This window comes from Gopherus evgoodei, chromosome 3 (assembly GCF_007399415.2).
Source record: "Gopherus evgoodei ecotype Sinaloan lineage chromosome 3, rGopEvg1_v1.p, whole genome shotgun sequence".
In the NCBI taxonomy this organism is placed as follows: Eukaryota; Metazoa; Chordata; order Testudines; family Testudinidae; genus Gopherus; species Gopherus evgoodei.
Genome location: NC_044324.1, coordinates 1562393 through 1583179, shown reverse-complemented (window position 1 = coordinate 1583179; position 20787 = coordinate 1562393). Strand labels below are relative to the sequence as shown.

General features: G+C 43.5%; 1 long non-coding RNA gene across 1 annotated transcript in view; it reads right to left on the bottom strand.

The window, feature by feature from the left end:
• The window catches only part of LOC115647715, a 74370-nt gene extending 54559 nt beyond the window's left edge, over nucleotides 1-19811 (bottom strand). The window contains exon 1 of the long non-coding RNA XR_003999388.1: nucleotides 19670-19811. This is a non-coding gene — a long non-coding RNA (uncharacterized LOC115647715). The remainder of the gene's footprint in view (nucleotides 1-19669) is intronic.
• Between the last annotated feature and the right edge of the window lie 976 nt (nucleotides 19812-20787).

The following is a 20787-nucleotide window of genomic DNA, read 5'->3' as shown; positions in this document are numbered from 1 at the left end:
GAAAACACACCTTGTCCTCTTCTCACGTTCTGCCTAACACTGGCCTCTGTCTTCCTGTACAGTCTGGCCACTCTGGTAGTAAAAAAACTTCTCTACAGCTCCTGCCACTTAGAAAAGCTTCCTTGTATCTCTTCATCTCATCAAATCTTCACTAAGAACATCCTTCTCCCTCTCATGCCTCAGTATCAGGATGGAAATTCTCTGGTCATGATTTAGCGCTGTAGAATGTTGGGTGATACTGTTTGCATGAAAAATGCTCTTAAAAATATCGCTATATTCTTGCACTGTACGCAGCACGTGACTACTGTTACTACAAGAATGCCTGGGGTCCACCAGTCTTAACAGCCTAGGTCTCAATAAGTGCTTTTCCACGCACAAAAATGATATGGTTTTAACTAGATCAGTTTAGTAAAAGCAGTACAACCCTTCCCAAGTGTGGATACAGTTCTAGACACTGGTATAACTTCTTCCTGTAGATGTAGAGGATTAATAGACACCTTTACACTAGTACAAACATGTCCATGCTGAACCAATTTAATTATCTCAGTAAAGCAAATATCACACACCCCTAACTGAAATTGTTATATCAATATACAACTGCAGAGTAGGCCTTAGAGACCTGCTTGTGGAAAGCTTTATCATCAGCTAAGAGTCACAGTTTATGCCAGAAGGGATCACCAGATTATCTAGTCTGCCTGCCTGTATGTCACAGGCCGCGAGCCGCCCCCCAGCCATCCCCACACCAAGCCCAACAATCAGAATTAGACCAAAGTAGTATAGCTCTCAGGAGACTGAACTATTGTGTGCCACAGGCAAAGAACAGGAAAAGACCAAGTTGTACCAATGCCAGAGGCCCCCACAATGGCAGGGAACTGATTAGGTGAGATATACGCAAAAGATCCTAACATGTAATTTGCGCCCCATGCTCCAGAGGAAGGTGAAAAATTCCAAAGGGTCATGCCAGTCTCACCTGTGGGAAACCCAATCCCAAGTATGGGAATCACTTGCTCACATGCTTAGGGTTTAAGACTCACTGTGATTTAACCAGCTGGAAAAAGCTGAAAGAAACAGAAGAACTGAAAGATATATTTCTAACATCTTTCCTTTTGCTTGTGTGGATGTGGGGAGGAAGAATGTGCTAAGAGTGAAATATGGCCATAAATTAAACTAAACTCTTCAAATTAGGGCACACTGCAGCTATGAATGGGTTGAGAGTTTGTTTTGAACTAATACAGGTATAATTATAAACTTCTTTCCCTGTATATCATTTATATGAGGTAGTTTTAGCAAATTTTTCTCTCACTGAAAGTTGATGTTTTATTTTTGAGAATCAATGATGCAAGACAGGTATTTTAATGTGAATTGATTATTCTAATTGCAGCATACAGTTCTAGGAAGCGGGAGAACTGAGGGGAGACAAGAACACATGTATTGATGGAAGGGACAGTTCAGAACGTTTAAGCACTGGCTTTGAGACACCTAACAAGGGACATTCAGGCCATGTCTACATTATAAGCGCTACAGTGGAACAGCTGGAGTGCTGCAGCTATGCTGGGGTAACACTGTACCGTACACACTGCCTACACTGACAGAAGCAGTTTTTCCATCAGTGCAGTTAATCCGCCTCTCCAAGAGGCAGTAGCTAGGTCAATGAAAGAATTCCTGCATCAACCTACCTGCATCCACACCAGGGGTTAGGTTGACCTAACCACAGTGTGAAATTTTTTACAGCCCTGAGTGACATAGCTCGGTTGATTTCATTTTTAGATGTAGATCAGGGTTAAAACTACAATTTTATAATCTCAGGAGGGCTGGCTTAGCCCTTCACCCTTCCAAAGAACTGTATTGGAGAAGGAGACTAGAAACTCCAGTTCTGTGTGCTCAGCATGGGCATCAGAGATCCTAAGGCACTTTTTCTAGAAGTAGAGAGTTGCCCAAGTGTCCTTGGTCAAAATTTCCCATCTTCATACTCTTATTCAGAGTGCTATGAACCAACTGGCTACTGGCCTCCCTCCCACAGAGGTTGTATACATGTATCACTAGCACTGTATATAAACAGCATCTGGGGAACCTTTATAATGAAAGGCACCATGAGCATAAAAGATATTAAAAACATTTAATTAAATTTTAAGAAACAGGAATTAGGGAATGGCTGGGGAGGTGGAGGCAGAAAGAGAGACACATGGATACATACTGGGAGAACAACCAGAGGATTAGCGCTAGCAGCAAACAAATACAGAGGAAAGTTTACCCTGAGGAAGCCCAAACTGTACAATGCGATTACTCTTTGCAGGACATTTACTAGCATGAACAAAGGATTATGTTAAATAAAAAGTACTCTGTATAACAGAGCAGTTGCAGTCAAGGCTGAAATCCATTGTGGACATCACACTTAGACAGGCAGGAACAGGTTCAGAGAAAAGGAGTAGGCTTAGATCAAACAAAGAGCTTCATAGCAAGCAACTGAGAAAGTTACAGGTAAAAAAAAATAAATCCTTACATTGATATGCAGTTCAGCAGAGAACCTGTTTGCAGCTGTCCCAGGCACTTTAAATAGGCAACTCTTTCAGATAAAGGGTTTAAGGGTTTTCTTAAAAATTGCTTTTATAAAATACAGGAGCCTGATTTGAACTATTGCAAAAGCAAAGGCATAACAGAACTTGACTGTCAGGAAAGCTGAGCTAGAAATAGTGTTCTTACAATATTATCCACATAAGAGACAAGGCGGGTGAGGTAACGTGTGGTTTTTTTTGTTTTTTTGTTTTTTTTTTTTTAAATCGGACCAACTTCCTCCACCTTGTCTCTCTAAAATCCTGGGACCGACATGGCTACAACACTGCATACTTACATAAAACACAGCCCACCCAAGGTACTTTCATGTGATTTTTATAAGATGTAACATGGATACTATAAGAAGTCTAAAAGTCTGTTTTAGCTTTCCAGTAAATCATGCTCTCAGAACATAGTGCTTTGGGCCTATGGCTCACTACTATATTACTGCATGCCAGAAGCCTAAAAATGGAGATATGAAATTTAGCTAACTCCTAAAAAAGTTATACGGGATTAATTCTCACACTGAGTAGCAAGGCCATCCCAGTTATTTTACTGAGACCTGGGAGTCGTGCCAATAACATTAACTACTAACCCCACGATAAAAACAAGCCTATAGAAATGCTAATGATGTTTTTCTTAGGCCAACCCCTAAGAAAAGACAATACGCTGCTACTGGGAAGATAAAACCACAACAAAACCGGATTGTTAGAGATGGCTACACAGAATCTTTACTTCGGGATACATCTTACAATGGAAGATACAAAAATATAGGTAGACTGGTAGCAGACGCAGAGCCCATGATCACCAACAGAAGCTGGAATGTGGAAAAATGTAGTACTTACTATAATTAAGGAGGAATTACTCTGTAATAAAAAAGTGAGACAAAAAAATAAAAACACACATTTCTACTTCGCTATCCAAAAAAGGAGGAAGTATAAAATTGAAAGCTTGGGGAAGTGACTAAAATAGTAAAAGATTTCCCACTACAACGCAAGGAAGGAAACCTGTTGCTTTGAGACAGTTCCAGAAGTGCATTTTGTTTTTGAAAATATACTGATTAGCAGATCTCTGCCTGAAGCTTTCTGACCAAAATGAACATTCAGCGCACAATGCACTAAATATGTTGGTGACAGTTTGGGAGATAAGAATGGCAACAGGCAAGGACCCACAAACAAGAAATAGGATAGGCAACTGCCAACCCTTCCTCGAGATTTACGCATAGTTCAGTTCTCAGCCCTGTCTCCATCACCACATTGCCATGGGTTATTGTACTATACTACAGTAATATTCAAAAACACTGTAACTCATCATGATATAGGGTAAAATTTTCGAAAGCACTTAAGTCCCATTTTCAAAAGTGATTTTGGCACTTAGGAGCCTAACTCTCACTGAAAGTCAGTAGGACTTTGGCTCCTAACTACTCAGACTTTAAGGTTAGAAGGGACCATTATGATCATCTAGTCTGACCTGCACAATGCAGGCCACAGAATCTTACCCACCCGCTCTTAACAAACCCCTAACCTACGTCTGAGGGCTTGTCTACATCAGAAAGTTGCAGCGCTGGTGAGGGAGTTACAGCGCTGCAACTTTGAAGGTGTACACATCTGCAGGGCACCACCAGCGCTGCAACTCCCTGTTTGCAGCGCTGGCCGTACTCCCGTTTTGTCTCGGGTGTAGAGGATCCAGCGCTGGTGATCCAGCGCTGGTAATCCAATGTAGACAGTTACCAGCGCTTTTCTTGACCTCCGTGGAAGGAGGAAGCCTCTGGTAATCAAGCTGGTTTCCTTTCCCGGTTTGCTCTCTCGGTCCCGGAGCCAGCCAGCAAACCGCGGGGAAGGAGACCTGCTTGCTCGGGGTTCCGGGACCGAGAGAGCAAACCGGGAAAGGAAACCAGCTTCGCCGCGGTTTGCTCTCTCGGTCCCGGAGCCAGCCAGCAAACCGCGGGGAAGGAGACCTGCTTGCTCGGGGTTCCGGGACCGAGAGAGCAAACCGGGAACGCCGCGGTTTGCTCTCTCGGTCCCGGAGCCAGCCAGCAAACCGCGGGGAAGGAGACCTGCTTGCTCGGGGTTCCGGGACCGAGAGAGCAAACCGGGAACGCCGCGGTTTGCTCTCTCGGTCCCGGAACCCCGAGCAAGCAGGTCTCCTTCCCCGCGGTTTGCTGGCTGGCTCCGGGACCGAGAGAGCAAACCGCGGCGAAGCTGGTTTCCTTTCCCGGTTTGCTCTCTCGGTCCCGGAACCCCCCTTGAAGCCGCCCAACAGCGCTGCAGTGTGGCCACATCTAACACCACTTGCAGCGCTGGTTGCTGTAAGTGTGGCCACTCTGCAGCGCTGGCCCTATACAGCTGTACTAATACAGCTGTAACAACCAGCGCTGCAAAATTTTAGATGTAGACATGGCCTGAGTTATTGAAGTCCTCAAATCGTGGTTTAAAGACCTCAAGGTGCAGAGAATCCTCCAGCAAGTGACCCGTGCCCCACGCTGCAGAGGAAAGTGAAAAACCTCCAGGGCCTCTGGCAATCTTTCCTGGGGGAAAATTCCTTCCTGACCCCATATAGGGCGATCAGTTAAACCCTGAGCATGTGGGCAAGACTCACCAGCCAGTACCCAGGAAAGAATTCTCTGTAGTAACTCAGATCCCACCCCATCTAACATCCCAGTGACTGAAGTCACTTTTTAAAATGAGACAACTTTTGAAGATTTCACCCATGATCTCTTCAGGCCACATTTACGACAGATATTTCAGGCACCTAAACATGCAGATTAGGTACTTTGTGGAATTAGGTGCCTGTGACAAACACAGGAATTTCATAAAGTATTTTTATGACTCTATACCTGTCACTTTGGCATTGCTACACATGGGGGAGAGGGGGAGGCGAAAGGGATAGGTCTTCTCTCCCTATACATGGGAAATCAGGCTAAGTATTTGAGACTAGAGCCACTAGGCTTCGTTCCTGGAACAGAACACAATGAATGGAACACAATGGTCCAGCACACTAACGGGGTCCCACTCAAAGAACTGGTTACATGCCGAGCATGGACCAGACCCTCTGGATCTAAGACAGTGCCTAACCTGCTTAGGCGCTTTTGAAAATCTCATGAAGTATCTTTGTAAGTGTGACCATTCATCACTAAATGTTACACACCAAGAAACATCCTCAAAGTTTTTCTGGGAAACAGTCCACTTCAGAACCTAAGGTAAATATGCACAGACTATTGCTAGCAGTATGCTTTGAATTTAGAGTTATTTTGGGGTGTGGGGGGAAGGAGTGGGAATGTTTGCTTTGTAACAAAAAAGCTGGAAGAAAGCTTAAAATTGTCATCTGGGAAAGAAAACCCAAAAGCGAATGCTATAAAATCTGCTTTAGAGGCACACCACTCTGACACTTTATAAACTTGATAAAGCAAACCCAACTGTATAAACTGGAATATTGGCAAGAAACTTACTTGAGGTAAATCTCTGACAGTCACATGGTATTTAACAAATTATTCCAAGTTACCCTATAATGCAGGGTGAAAGCAAAGTCCAACTACTTCCCACTAAATTATGTCTTTCTGTGTGCATGCACAGAAATTGGTGCCCAGAAGCTCTGGAGTACACTGCTAATACCGGCCTGAGGACTTTGAAAACCTTGACCCTCTAAAATTTAGAATAAGAAGGGCTGGAGTTCACTCACACTATATTGAAATCACTGCCATTGGGGGAATAACCTTCCACGTCAGGAAAAAAAATTCACAGTTAAAGTGGCTTAAAGGAAGCTTATAATGTAACAAATTAAATATCCAGAGCACAAACTGGGTCCTATTTAATGAGGGCTGAAGGGAAGGGAAATGTTAACGTTTATCAATCCCCATATGCACTTTTGGTAACTATAAGCTGCAAAGAAATTCAACATATTTATGCCAGGATGATATGAGAGAGGCATTGATAGCATATTTCAGCCAAGAACAAAACAAACTCCAGTGAAAGGAATAATATGGCCTCAAGACCAGATGCATCAGTCACACGGGGCCTAGTTTACACTAGAAAAGCTTTGCCAGTAGCTCTACCAGCAAATCTTCCCAGCATAGACACAATTTAAATTGCCAAGAGTGTTTCTGGCTTCTACCAGTTCCCTGAAAGAAACAAGTTATACTGGCAAAAGCACTTCTTTGCCACTAAAGCGGCCTCTATTCTAGGACTTATCAAGATAAAAATGTCATAAGAAGAAATGACACCACTAATCACAAAAAAAAGATTATAATGTGGACTTGGCCTGAGTTGAAACTTCAATGCTAGAGACAGAGCAAGGCATTATAGGTGCACCTGGGCAACAATATAAGAGAAGGGATGATGACTCAGGTACATAAAATCAGCAGAGTAAGGACACTGAAAGATATCAGATCTAAGTTTCTCTTTTAAAAAAAAGATTTAGTAATGAAAAATTCACAAAAAAGATACAAAAGGAACACGTGTCTGTAAAGCCATTGAGCATATCTGCAAGTTAAGATGATCTGGAACAACCACAATCTCCAGAGGACATAGGTACTAATCATAGTCAATAAGGGAACCGACCTGCAATGCAGGTACATGGTTAAAAATAGTTTACAAGGTGTCCTACATGTACCTCACAGGTTCAGTGTTTTAAAGCCATAGGCATTCCAACCTGGTTTCATGTTGAAAGCATGGATCCCAACTGCAAAAATCCATTAAAATAAACGGTTACTACGCTCCAAATACCTACCAACCTAACATGGGTTAGGTAAGGATTATTAATTGCCTAGTGTCATTTATTTACATTTCTGATAAACAAAATAAAAAAACACTAACTTAAAACACAACAGCAAGTCATCAATTTCCCAAACCAGAAGAATCAGAAAGACCACCTCTAGTCCCCCACTGATGAGTGCACAATATTCAAATTCCTAAGTTCCTGCCTCCCTCCCCAAAAGCCTGGAAAAAAGAGAAAGACTTTGCAGCATGCCTGGAGATCCACTGATTCATGGTATTTCAAAGCAAGAGGCAAGCAGCCTGGGGGGAAAAGCGTAAATTCCAAGTCACCAAACAGTTCACAGAGAAGGTGCTGCCAGCAGCTCTCTCTTCACTAAACTAAGGTAAGCTCCAGCTGTTTGCAGCTAAGTCAGGATAGCAGAAGTCAAGAGCAAATCTTGCACATAAGTAGACTCCAAGCCTTTTAGAACTTTATAAGTCAAACACAACACTTAAAACTCTACCCAGAAACCTACAGAAAGTACAATTCACAGTACACTGGTGTCAAGCACTCATAGGAGAAACCTCTATTCAAGAAGCAAACCACTAGCTCATTTCCAAATTGATCCAAGGTGTAGCACTATGTAGCATGCATTGCAATAGTACAATCTCTATATTACAATGAACTCAAGTAACAGGTGAAGGACACAGGTCTGAAAAATAGTTGCCCAAATGAACTCTGATTGAAGTCACAGCCAAGTCAGAACCACAGCATAATCAAGGGTATCAAAGAAGCTGATTAAATCTAACACTATCAGCATGGACCCCAGATCTATATTATAACCAGACTGTGCTGAACTCAGCTCTGAACCCAGGCTGACAAAAGTCAAGGAGATCCAAGGCATCTCGGCATCCAACATCAAACCAAAATGACACTGCACAAGGCTTCACTAAAAAATCTAAAGTTTGTGACTTACCTGCTTCTCATATTACTGATCTTGACGTATTAAGACTAGACTGCAACTGTTCAGCATGCTGACCCACTGACTCCTTGTAACCCTTTGCTGAAGGTGCTCCATATAGAGGTCACAGAATTAGAAACTTTGGCACAGTTTCCAGCAGACTAGACAACTACATTTAAAAAAAAAAAAAAGGTATTCCAAAATGAACTCATAACCACCTAAGCAACACCTTGATCTTGACATAATCCTAGCCTTCCCCTGTATTTGTTCACTAGCTATGGCATGTCCTTATGTACACTAAGTTCATCTATTGAAAAGACACCTAATATACTTGGGGCAGAAATAATTCACATGCAGTTATACTACGATTGCAAGAACAATGGAGAAAAAAATGTAAGAGATCCAGTGCTCCCTATTGATTATTACAGCGATAACTATGAGAAGTGCCTGAATGACTTAGGAGTCTGCATCCCACTTACAAAAGTCATTTAGGCCATGTCTACACTGACAGCTGTGGCACTGGAAGAGTGCTCATGTAGACATAATAATACCAACTCAACGAGCGGCAGTAACGCGTCTCGTGCAGACATTGCACTATGCACATAAGAGCTTATACTAGCAAAACTTGTGTCGCTCGGGGGGAAGGGGTGTGTCACACTCCTGAGCGACAAAAGTTTTGCTGACGTAAGTGCTAGTGTAGACACGGCCACAGGCACTTAGGAACCCAAGTCTCAATGAAAGTAAACAGGACTGAGGCCATGTCTACACTACCCCTTTTGTTCCCAAAGATGTCGTTGCTCAGCGGTGTGAAAAACAAAACAAACCACATCCCTGCATGACATAAGTTACCCCGGCATAAATGGTAGTATGTACAGCGCTATGTCGGCAGGAGAGCTTCATAGTGAGAGAGCTGGAGTTAAGTGAAGCCATGAGGCAGTTGTATATGTGTGAACATTAAGTGAAAATATTTCCCTCACCAAAAGCAAAAAATTGCCTGTTTTTATTTATAACATACAGTGGACATTTATATGTATTCAGCATTCAAATTCTACAGTGTGGATTATTTGATGCATGAGGGGCTAAAGTGATGCTATAGTGCTCACAGATGGGTGCAAGAAGTGCTCCATTTGTAAACAAGGCAACGTCTAGAGACCAGGTTTGTTGCTGCATATGTTAAACAACTGCTGCAGCTCACCTAAGAAAGGGCTATCTTTTAGCAGAGAGCAAAGTGATTACCCATATAGGGAATCTGGAATCCTTACAGATGAGAGGCACTATGTAAGTGAGAAAAGAGCATCCTATAGATTATCAAAATTCATATATTCCACAATTGTGTGTTAAATGCAGAGATTCAAAACAAAGAAATAAAACAAAGCTTATATGCATTTCTTCATCAAAGTACACTGTGCAGGGAACTTCTGGTTGAAGATGAGTGAATAAAGTTATCAACTGTCAAGCTATTATGATGAAAATATCCATACCTGTACTAGATACCATATTGGGTTATTAAAACTACCTCAGATTATGAAAACTGATGGAATTAAAAGTTTTAGTTTATGGTTCACTGTTTACTTTTTGAACACTGTTTAGTTTAAAACTAGACTGGTGAGTCTAGTTCTGTTGTGAATGGGAAAAACTTTACAGAAGTTTATGAAAATGTAAAATATAAACCAAATAAGAATAAAAGTAAGTGACAATCACCACGCCTGGATTTAAATACTAAATCCTGGACCTAAATTATCTGTGCACTCCCTATAAAGGAGTCAGATTTCACAAGTCAAGATTTAAGCAGTTTACATTAGTGAAATTTACATCTACCTAGATACCAAGAGTGACATACTTAGTACTATATTTGGACTTTACCTGCCTCTCTTCTCCTAATTCAAATTATCACAATGTTGAAAATTTTAAAACCACCATCTTTCTATATCTGATCTAGACTATACATCCCAAATAGGAGATGTTGAGTAGACTTGAACTTCAGATTCTAGCGCAATAAGTAATGCAGCAAGGACAAACGTTTAGATTTATTAGAAGCAGATTAGTTATTCAAGTTTTTCCTGCCCAAATGGTGTCATATTTCAATTGAGGGGAGGGAAAGTGACAGTGAAACATTACCCCTGAAGAGAATCCCCAAAATAGTACCATTAAGTACTTACTTCTACGATGTGAACCTGATTACACTGCTCTACAGCCAAAATGCTTCTGAAATAAATGTAGTCCAACTTTACTAATTCTGGGTCACTGAGAACGAAAATGATGCTTAAAATTGTTGATTGGCGCTAGTTTTCAAGATATGCTATTGGGTCAGTATATAAGACCCTTGACTTGGGAATGGCGGAGGATAAGTGAGTTACAAAGGGAAGGGATCTCAATTTAAACCAGAAATGACTAAAATACATCTTTGACTGGATCTATGAATAAATCTATGACTGGGTTTGGACAGTACTTGCTTTTTAGGCAAAACAATGAATGATGCAATCTGAAGCTGGTATTGCATCATACATGATATGAATTGCATCATGTTATTCCTAGAAGTCATGGATGATGCAATCATAACGAAGCTTACATCACTCTGCTGAACAAATTGCCCTGTATCAGCTCTAGAAATCATACAGTGTCGTGTTCTCTTATTTGTCAGTGTTTGATTTTGCAAAGGGACACATTTCTGTTTAGCCAAAGTGAGCAGAGATGCCTCGTACTTGAGTGAACAGTGCAGATAACTTCTGCTATGTTTGTGGTGAAGTGACTTTTGCATCACAAAAGCGCAGTATAACCACTATGGTTAAGAAAGCCTATCACCTTTATTTTGGCTGCAAAATTGGAGATCAGGACAAGAGGTGGGCCCCACACATATACTGCAACACTTGTGCAACAAATCTTCGCCAGTGGTGGAACAGGAAAAGGAAATCTATGCCTTTTGCAGTGCCAATGATTTGGAGAGAGCCAACAGTTCATACCAGCAATTGTTACTTCTGCATGGTGCCTCCAGTTGGGAAAGGTGTGTCAAAGAAGAAAAAGTGGACTGTGCATTATCCAAACATTCCATCAGCTATACGCCCAGTACCCCACGGAGAAGGACCTGCCGGTTCCTGATGCACCAGAATCATTCTCACTTGAGTCAGATGAGGAAGAGGAAGAGGATGAAACTTCTGGTCCTGAACCATCAGTGTCACAGGACCCACATTTTCTTCCATCCTCCTCCTCTGAACCACGCCTCATAACACAAGGTGAACTGAATGACCTTGTCAGGGATTTGGAACTACCCAAGAGTAAGGCAGAGCTGTTGGGCTCCAGACTACAGCAGTGGAATCTCCTGGCAGGCTATCAGGGCAAATGGAGCCCATCAATGCTTGCAGACTATTGCTGGACAGTGACAAGAGATGCTCCATTTAATGAATACAAGAGACAAGCCAAGAAGCGCCGAGCAGACACTCAATAGGACTAAACTATGTACATAATAGTTTTTTGCCTTTTGTTTCATAATAAATTTTATTTATATAACCCTTTTGCTGATTTTTAAAGTGTTACATAAACAGGACAGGTGAAATATTATCATGTAAAACAACCATAAACACATGAAAAGACCTAGGTTTACAATTTATGATTAAAACTCTACTATCTACACAATATACATAGACATAAAATGTAAACTTAAAAATATCTTAGAAACAGTAGCCAATCAGTTGTTTTAATTGTCATATTTGAATTCAGCACATCAAAATACATAATAAATATCACATTTTATCTCTGAAGCAGACGACTTCTCAAAAATTGTAGACCAGTGTTATCTGACCCTCAAATACCCAAAACAGAATTATGCCTCATCTGCTATGGTGGAAATTCCCCCAAATACTCAATACATTGATTATCTGAAATTATTCAATATCCCCCAATACAGTAAGATAATTAAGGTTGTACTGTAGTAGGTTTTTATTTTTGCAACCATAAGTGAAAGCTTTTGCTATTAGACAAAAGCTTATGTTCCACCTTAAGCTATGTCTACACTACAGAGTCACCAGCATACACTGTCAGCATACTCACCAACAGAAGGAATTTTTCTGCCAGTGTATGAACACCATCTCTCTAATGACATTAGTTATGCCAACAGAAGTCCTCTATTGTCAGCACAGCTGCACCTATACTGGGGGTTTTGTTGGTTTAGCTCTTTCACTAGGGGCTGTGTTTTTATTCACATCCCTGATCAACATAGCCATGCTGTTATAAGTTTTAAGTGTAGACTGGGCCTTAGGCAGCTATTTTTTAAAAAGTAAGTGGTATTCAGAACAGAATCGTTTCCTCTCCTTACCTTTGCCAACACAGAGTTGAAAAAATATTCTTTGTGAGCATGGCAGGCTAGCAAAATCCAAGGAACTAATTTTCAGTGGCACTGCAAATCCTGGGTCTGTGGGTGCACACCCTCAAAATGCACTGAAAGGGTGAGCCTCACCACAACACTCCATTTATAACTGGCGTTTCAGATAAAAGGAACCTGAAGACTTTTCTTCAGCACAGTTCAATACTAAAATACCTCTCTTGCCTCACAAAAAGTACACAGAAAATATCTGGAAGATATGCACTGTTAGTTTATCATGAATAAGAAGATAATACCAGTCTCTAATGTGATAGAGAGGCTTTGTTCACTCATGAATCAGCCTGTAATGGCTGGCAGCAGTACTTCGCCATCAGTTTATTCTTTCATGTAAGGGTGGGACAGAAGAGAGTTACATTCCAGACTACTGCAGCACTTTCCTAACACAGCTACATCTCCCTCTATGAAACATGAGCTGAAGGACTACTTGCTATCTGAAATCCGTCATCATACTGTGTTGCCTTCTTTAGGGAACTTCACTACACACACTGGGGTTCAATTCTGGGTTGCTCCTCTTTGGTTCTCTAGCTTAAGACAGCCCATTTGGGGCTGCAGTGCAGACCAGTGTTCTGTCCAACAATGGCTAGAATACATGCTTCAGAGAACAATGCAAGAAACTCCATGATAAACAGTTACAGAATAGAGAGAAATATGAACTGGTACGAAGAATTAAGCTAAATTTCTCTCTCAAAAGAACTAAAAAGCAACTACAGCAAAAGCAAATTGTTACCTATTAACATTTAAGAATCATCCCATCTCCATGCATTTAAAAATGAGGAGGCATCCTAGGGCATGAACTTTAATGCACTACTTTAGAGATGAGCCAGTAGCTCTCATAGTTGTGAAGCTGGCACCAGCAAAAGACAGCGTCTTCTAGAGTTAATTATTTCCCCTCTGCAACAATGCTGCAGCTAAGGAGTTGTCCACACAAAAGTCTGCACCTCTTTTGTGAAAATGGCACAAACCTCTACATAGACATTTAGGCTTGGTCTATACCTAAAACTTTAGTCGACCTAGCTACATTGCTCAGGAGTGTGAAAAACTGCGTGTTGTGTGTGGTCGACCAAATCCCCACTGTAGGCACAACTAGGTCAACGGAAGAATTATTGCGTCAACTTTGCTAATGCCTCTCGGAGAGGTGAGTTAACTATATCAGTGGGGGGGGGGGAGAGAGAGAGAGACTTTTCCATGAATGTAAGAATCACCTATATGACAATGCTGCAGCAACACTGCAGCAGGTGTGCCGCCACAGCGTAGACTGAACCTTATTTCTGTTTAGTTCAACCTGTTCTTAAGCAATTTAAGCTAACACTGTATCCACACAGCCTTTTGTACTGGTTTAACTAAATCTGTTAAAAAAATGAACACCTTTATTAAACCAGAGCAATTCTGTGCATAGTCTAGCCTTAATTATTTCAGACCTAGTCTGCACTATCAAGGGAAATGGGGAAGAGGAGAACAAAGGGGCCAGTGAGTCACTGGCAATTGTTTAATTGACACGTCATGGGAAATATGTCAACAAGACAAAAGTTCAACACATGTTATGATCTAACGTTTTAGCAACAAATATATAATGCTGGAAATTAAGGTTAGCAATTAATTCAAAAGAAAAGAAGACTATTAATTTAAGTTTAAACTGCTGAAAAATTAGTCTACTCATCATATTAGGAGTTTCTTCAAAGCAAAAAAAAAAAAAAATACAGGAGAAGGAATTGCTCTAAGTTTCAAAAGAAGTCAGTGAGAGCAGAAGAGACATCATCTATGAAAAATCAGGTCCATGAGGCCAGGCTGTTAAAAGAACTCACCAGCCAACAGCTTCCACGGGGAGTCACCCTTGAAAAGATGTTCAGTTCATTTAAGTGATTAAATGGGATAGGAGCAGTTCTGAAAATATGGCATTAAGTGCTTAACAAAAAGTGAGGAAGCATGTAAAGCAAAATATCATATAGAAATATGATTTTATGCATCATTCCAATATGGAATCCAAATACTGCAATCCCCAGACGAACATGCTGAACACACCTGCCACACCAGGAGACCCGTAGAATGATATTCTCTAAAAAGTTTTACTGAGAAGTTTTAAAGCTTTTTACCATGAAGGGGAAACTACAGAATGTGAACCAGGAAATGTCCCAAATGGTAGCAAACTCCAATCACTGCTACATATTTCCATAAGAATTCTATTGCTGAGTGCTCATATTCCCCACCTCCCCAAATCACCTACAATAGGCAAGATTCATAACCTACGTTCTATGTGCCAAAGGAGGTTCGAAACAGAGATCTAGTTTCCTTCACACAACTGCCTCCTGATATCCATTAGCACTTCATCTCTTAAGTTTCCTCACCTTTCAGAGCAACAAGTAGAGGGAGAATTAATAACTTCCCTATATACCAGTCTGGGAACCTAAGGGTATGTCTACATCTACAATTTTGCAGCGCTGGTTGTTACAGCTGTATTAGTACAGCTGTATAGGGCCAGCGCTGCAGAGTGGTCACACTTACAGCAACCAGCGCTGCAAGTGGTGTTAGATGTGGCCACACTGCAGCGCTGTTGGGCGGCTTCAAGGGGGGTTAGGGGAACGCGAGAGCAAACCGCGGGGAAGCACGTCTCCTTCCCCGTGGTTTGTTCTCGCGTTCCCCGAACCCCCGTGCAAGCAGGTCTCCTTCCCAGCGGTTTGCTCCGGTGTTTTTTGAACCCCCGTGCAAGCAGATCTCCTTCCCCGCGGTGTGCTGTCGCGTTCCCCGAACCTCCGTGCAAGCAGATCTCCTTCCCCGCGGTTTGCAGGGGGGGTTCAGGGAACGCGACAGCACACCACTGGGAAGGAAACCTGCTTGCAGGGGGGTTCGGGGAACACCGGAGCAAACCGCTGGGAAGGAGACTCGCTTGCATGGGGGTTCGGGGAACGCGAGAACAAACCGCGGGGAAGGAGACCTGCAAGAGCAAACCGCGGGGAAGCGTTCCCTGAACCCCCCTGCAAACCGCGGGGAAGGAGACCTGCTTGATTACCAGAGAGGCTTCCTCTGGTTTGCTGGGATACCTGTTTATTCCACGGAGGTCAAGAAAAACGCTGGTGAGTGTTTACACCTGATGACCAGCGCTGGATCCTCTACACCCGAGTTTCAACGGGTGTACGGCCAGCGCTGTAAACAGGGAGTTGCAGCGCTGGTGATGCCCTGCAGATGTGTACCCCTCCTAAGTTGCAGCGCTATAACTCCCTCACCAGCGCTGCAACTTTGTGGTGTAGACAAGGCCTCAGACTCTAGTCAGCTCACTTTGCCCATTTTGGAGTTCTCCTCCTCAGTCTTCCCAACCACCACCATGAGCTCTATTAACAAGAAATCTGAAAATAAAGAAACCCAATCAAAAAAGTTTGATTTTTAAATGAGACGGTTTTATTTTTCCCCATTTAAACTTTTTAAAGCAACATTTCCAAATGTCAATCTGCACTTACTGCACCTTTCACCCGACAAAAGGCTCACAAAGCACTTTTACAAAGGTGAATATTAGAGCTAATTTACCTATGGAAAACTGAGGCACAGGGAGGCTAAGTGAATTGCCCAGTATCACATGGCTAGAGTGACAAAGCCAGAAAAGAGAACCCAGGAATCCCAACTCCTAGTCCCTATTCTAACTGCTAAACATTCCCTCCCACACGATGCTCACATTTTTTAATTTATAACCATGTGTCACAAGAACTACGCTCACTGTAAACCACTATAATTATTTACATTGACAATACAAATCAGTTCAATATGTTACTATTCAATACTTTGTGCATTGCATATCTTTGCAATCATCATCACAGTAGGAGTCAGGCCACATGGATTTTACAGCACTTCCAAATTAGCTTCATAAGAACATTGTCACACAGACTAACTGCAGTCCTTCAACCAGATTTTTAAAAGGTTAATGATAATTGCAATGTACCAGGAGGGATGCAGCACCAGGATGAGCACTGCTGAGTCAAGATGAAGTTCACTTTCATTTGACATCTTTGTACATTATGTAGAATGCGGGTGGTGGGGCAAGAGAACAAAGAAATCGGAGCATTAAAGAAACTGGGAGGTGTTGCAAACACCAGGGAGAACTGAGAAACAATAAAATCTAGAAACATTAGGAAAAACGGCATAACATATGAGCAAAAAAAGAAATTCAACTTGAAATAAATGCATTTAATACTCTGGGGAATGTAAACTAGATCACAGGTGGAGGGAAGAAGATACTTGAGGTGACAGTGGACAGATAGGAGCTTGTAATGTGATAAGGAAGGGGGGTGGAGAAATGTGATTCAGGCCTACACCCAGAGCAAAGAGATTATGTCCTCATCTCTAAAACTCTGATGTAAACTGTATGCAGCTCTAAGCAATCCAATATCAGCACTCACTACTGACAAACTGGAGGACATTCAGGGGGGAAAGTGATAAAGTCACAGAAAGGATTGATTTATGAAGAAACATTAAAGTAGTACATGTGTAATTCGGCTAATGACAACAAAGAGGGACACAAAAAGAACAGGAGTACTTGTGGCACCTTAGAGACTAAAATTTATTTGAGCATAAGCTTTTGTGGGTTACAGCCCGTTTCACTGAATGCATGCAGTGGAAAATACATGTTAACTGCCTACAATTATTTGAAGAGTGAATGCCAATGAGGGTGAAGGAGCATTGTACAAGTAGGTATAACCAAGAATAATGGCACAAATTTAAGGCAAAACTTGGCTAAGTACAAATAAAGTTGTCAAAAGTTAAATAAATCTGTTAGATGCAGGAATAGTCTCCTCAAAGAAACCCTATTGCTTGTCTGGATTGTCTTAAGAAAATCTAGAATGGAATAATCCTGCACTGGCCAGTGAGATGGACCAGATATCCTGAAAGATATTCTCCTGATCTAACAGCTATGATTAAACAGCATAAATAAATTTAGAGAGAGAAAATGTATCACCTGAAACATAGAGAAAATTTGACATTCCCCAAATGTCTGCTTGAGTACAACTGTGAAAATTGAACAATTTTTTATAATTCAGTGGCCCTCCAGGTTTTGTAAACTAGGATCCTGTGGACAGGATAGCTTCATCCAATGCCTGTTTGCTCACTGTTTTGAAACAGAAAGACTGGTTTTCCATCACTCTACTCCCAATCAGATTCTGGGATTAGAAATAATTGGCCCAAATTAAGAACCATCTCTAATTAATAAAGAAAGAAAGAAAGAAAGTTAACCCTACTAGTAACCAGATTCCAACTCGGGCAATTATATTCTACACTCATAAAATCCCTTTTGTTCAAGTGATGAAGTTATTCTTAATTTGTGTCAAATCACTGTTTTATAGAATTGGTGGTTCAGATTAGCTGCTGCATTCTACACCACAAGTGTCTATATTTTAGTGCATAGGCAATAACTATATTTATACAGTTTGTAAAGCACCATGCAATCATTTTGGATAGTGCTATTGGTTATGGTTAGCAATGTACTCGATGCTGTACCAGACAAACTGAAGAAAGTCCCTACCCCGTAGAACACAATGATGAAACAAGACATGCTGAGGAGCCCAGAGAAAGTATGCATATCATTTTATCACTAATATATTCATAGAAAAATGCAGTCTTTAGAAGGGACCTGAATATGGAGACAGTAGCTACTTGGTGAACCAGGATAGAGATGGCATTCCATGCAAAGAAAGCAGCATGGAAAAAGGTACAGATTAGAGAATGGAAAGAGTTTATGAAGGATGGCAGTGGTCCTCAACTGGATTTCATGAAGGGTGTAAATTACAACAGAGTCTGGTCTTAAAAATTTAAGTTTATTTGATTAATCCATGTTGATTTTATACGCATCACCAAGTATTTTTATTTTCATGTAACATTTCATGTAAGAAAAGTCAAACCTGTTGGTCTTTTTCTGTTAGGGTAAGGAGAGAAAATGGGGCCCAATTAATTTTAGCAATAAAGATGAAACCCTTTTGACAAATGAGAGGGTTTAATAATTCTAGTTTACTAGAAACTGTATGGAAGTGAGAGAGAAGTAATTGTGCAGTAATGGACTAAACACTCACTGCTTCAAGAAGTTCTCATAAAGTTTGGGCTCCCAAAGTCTAAAAGTGAGAAATAATTATTTAAGAAACAATAGAGAGAGAGAGAGAGCCCCCTCCTGGGAAGTTTATTAGAAGGGGATGACTCCTCCCATCTCCAGGCAAGTTAAAATCAGGGTAAAAACTTAATGTTTAAATTGCACGATATATTTTTTCTTAAATAATTGTTGTTATACACACACATGCACACAGATTGTGCAATTTAAACATTAAGTTTTTACAATACTGATGTTTAGAGTAACTGATCTAAACTTGCCTGGGGATGGAGGGCGGCGGGGGGGAGGGGGGAGAGTCAACCCCTTCCAATACACTTCCCAGGAGGGAGCTGTTAAAGGGTTACTCCCACTACATCTAGTCTCAGCGTTACCTACCCTACTCCTAGACCCCCATCAAGTTGTTTTTGGGACAATCTTCCAATCCCATGAGCCCCCTCTCCCCCCGAGCCTACAATCTCCTTAACTCACTCATTTTAACTAGAGAGTCCCAAGCCCTTACCCAGGCCAGGATCTCGCCTACTGCACGAGGACCCTCTCCATAGCCACCTGCTGACCCAGCACGGCCCTGCTGCACAGGCCCCCCCATAATCCCCATCCACACAGCCCAGAACCCCTTCTCATCACGGGGGCCTCTCACCACCCCCTAGACCACAGCACTCAGGGGCCCCCCACCAAGGAGCCCAGGCCCCCTCCTCCCCCCAACCAGCCATTTTCACACACACACACACACACCCCCAGCTGTCCTTGGCCGGGCCCCCTCCCCCCAACCAGCCACCGCCCGGGCCCCTTGGAGGCTTCAGCAAGCCTGAGCCCCGCCCCTCCCTGAAGACGGGGCGTGATCCACATCATTCCCGGACGCTGTTGGTTGCGGCGCCCATCACTCCAAGCCGCCCGGCGGACCGATTGGCCGAAGACGCTTGTCACTCACGGAAGGGGCCGGTACTCTCACGAAAACTCGGGGAGCTGGGGGGGCATCGTCTACTCCAGGGGGATAGCGGGGGGCCTCGCTCACCTCGAGACCGGAGGGGCACACTTGGGTTGCCTCAGGTCCGCACCTCTGCCTGGCGCTGGCTACGGAATCTCGCGCTGGCTCCGTCCCTCACGAGCTGTCCCTGGGTCTCGCGCTGGGGTGCCCCCTCCCTCCCTACGCGCGGTAGTCTCGCGAGACTTCCCACGGGGCGGGGCATGGAAAAGAGAGAACCAATCATCAGCCGGGATGTGTGCCAAAGCGGAGGGGTGGGCGTTGCCCGCGAGAGGCGGTGGGTGGAACGTGCCCGCCCACTCTGCCTTCCCCAGGGCGGGGCGTTAGGGGACGGGACAGCGCCGAAAAGAGCGACAGAGACCCCCTCCCCCCACCACTGAGGGGACATGGACAGAGCCCCCCCACCACAGGGGGGACAGTGAGACCCCTCCCCCCACCACTGAGGGGACATGGACAGAGCCCCCCCCACCACAGGGGGGACAGTGAGACCCCTCCCCCCACCACTGAGGGGACATGGACAGAGCCCCCCCACCACAGGGGGGACAGTGAGACCCCCTCCCCCCACCACTGAGGGGACATGGACAGAGCCCCCACCACCACAGGGAGGACAGTGAGACCCCCTCCCCCCACCACTGAGGGGACATGGACAGAGCCCCCCCACCACAGGGGGGACAGTGAGACCCCTCCCCCCACCACTGAGGGGACATGGACAGAGCCCCCCCACCACAGGGAGGACAGTGAGACCCCCTCCCCCCACCACTGAGGGGACATGGACAGAGCCCCCCCCACCACAGGGGGGACAGTGAGACCCCCTCCCCCCACCACTGAGGGGACATGGACAGAGCCGCCCCCCACCACAGGGGGGACAGTGAGACCCCTCCCCCCACCACTGAGGGGACATGGACAGAGCCCCCCCCAACCACAGGGGGGACAGTGAGACCCCTCCCCCCACCACTGAGGGGACATGGACAGAGCCCCCCCCAACCACCGGGGGGACAGTGAGACCCCTCCCCCCACCACTGAGGGGACATGGACAGAGCCCCCCCAACCACAGGTGGGACAGTGAGACCTCCTCCCCCCACCTCTGAGGGGACATGGACAGAGCCCCCCCCAACCACAGGGGGGACAGTGAGACCCCTCCCCCCACC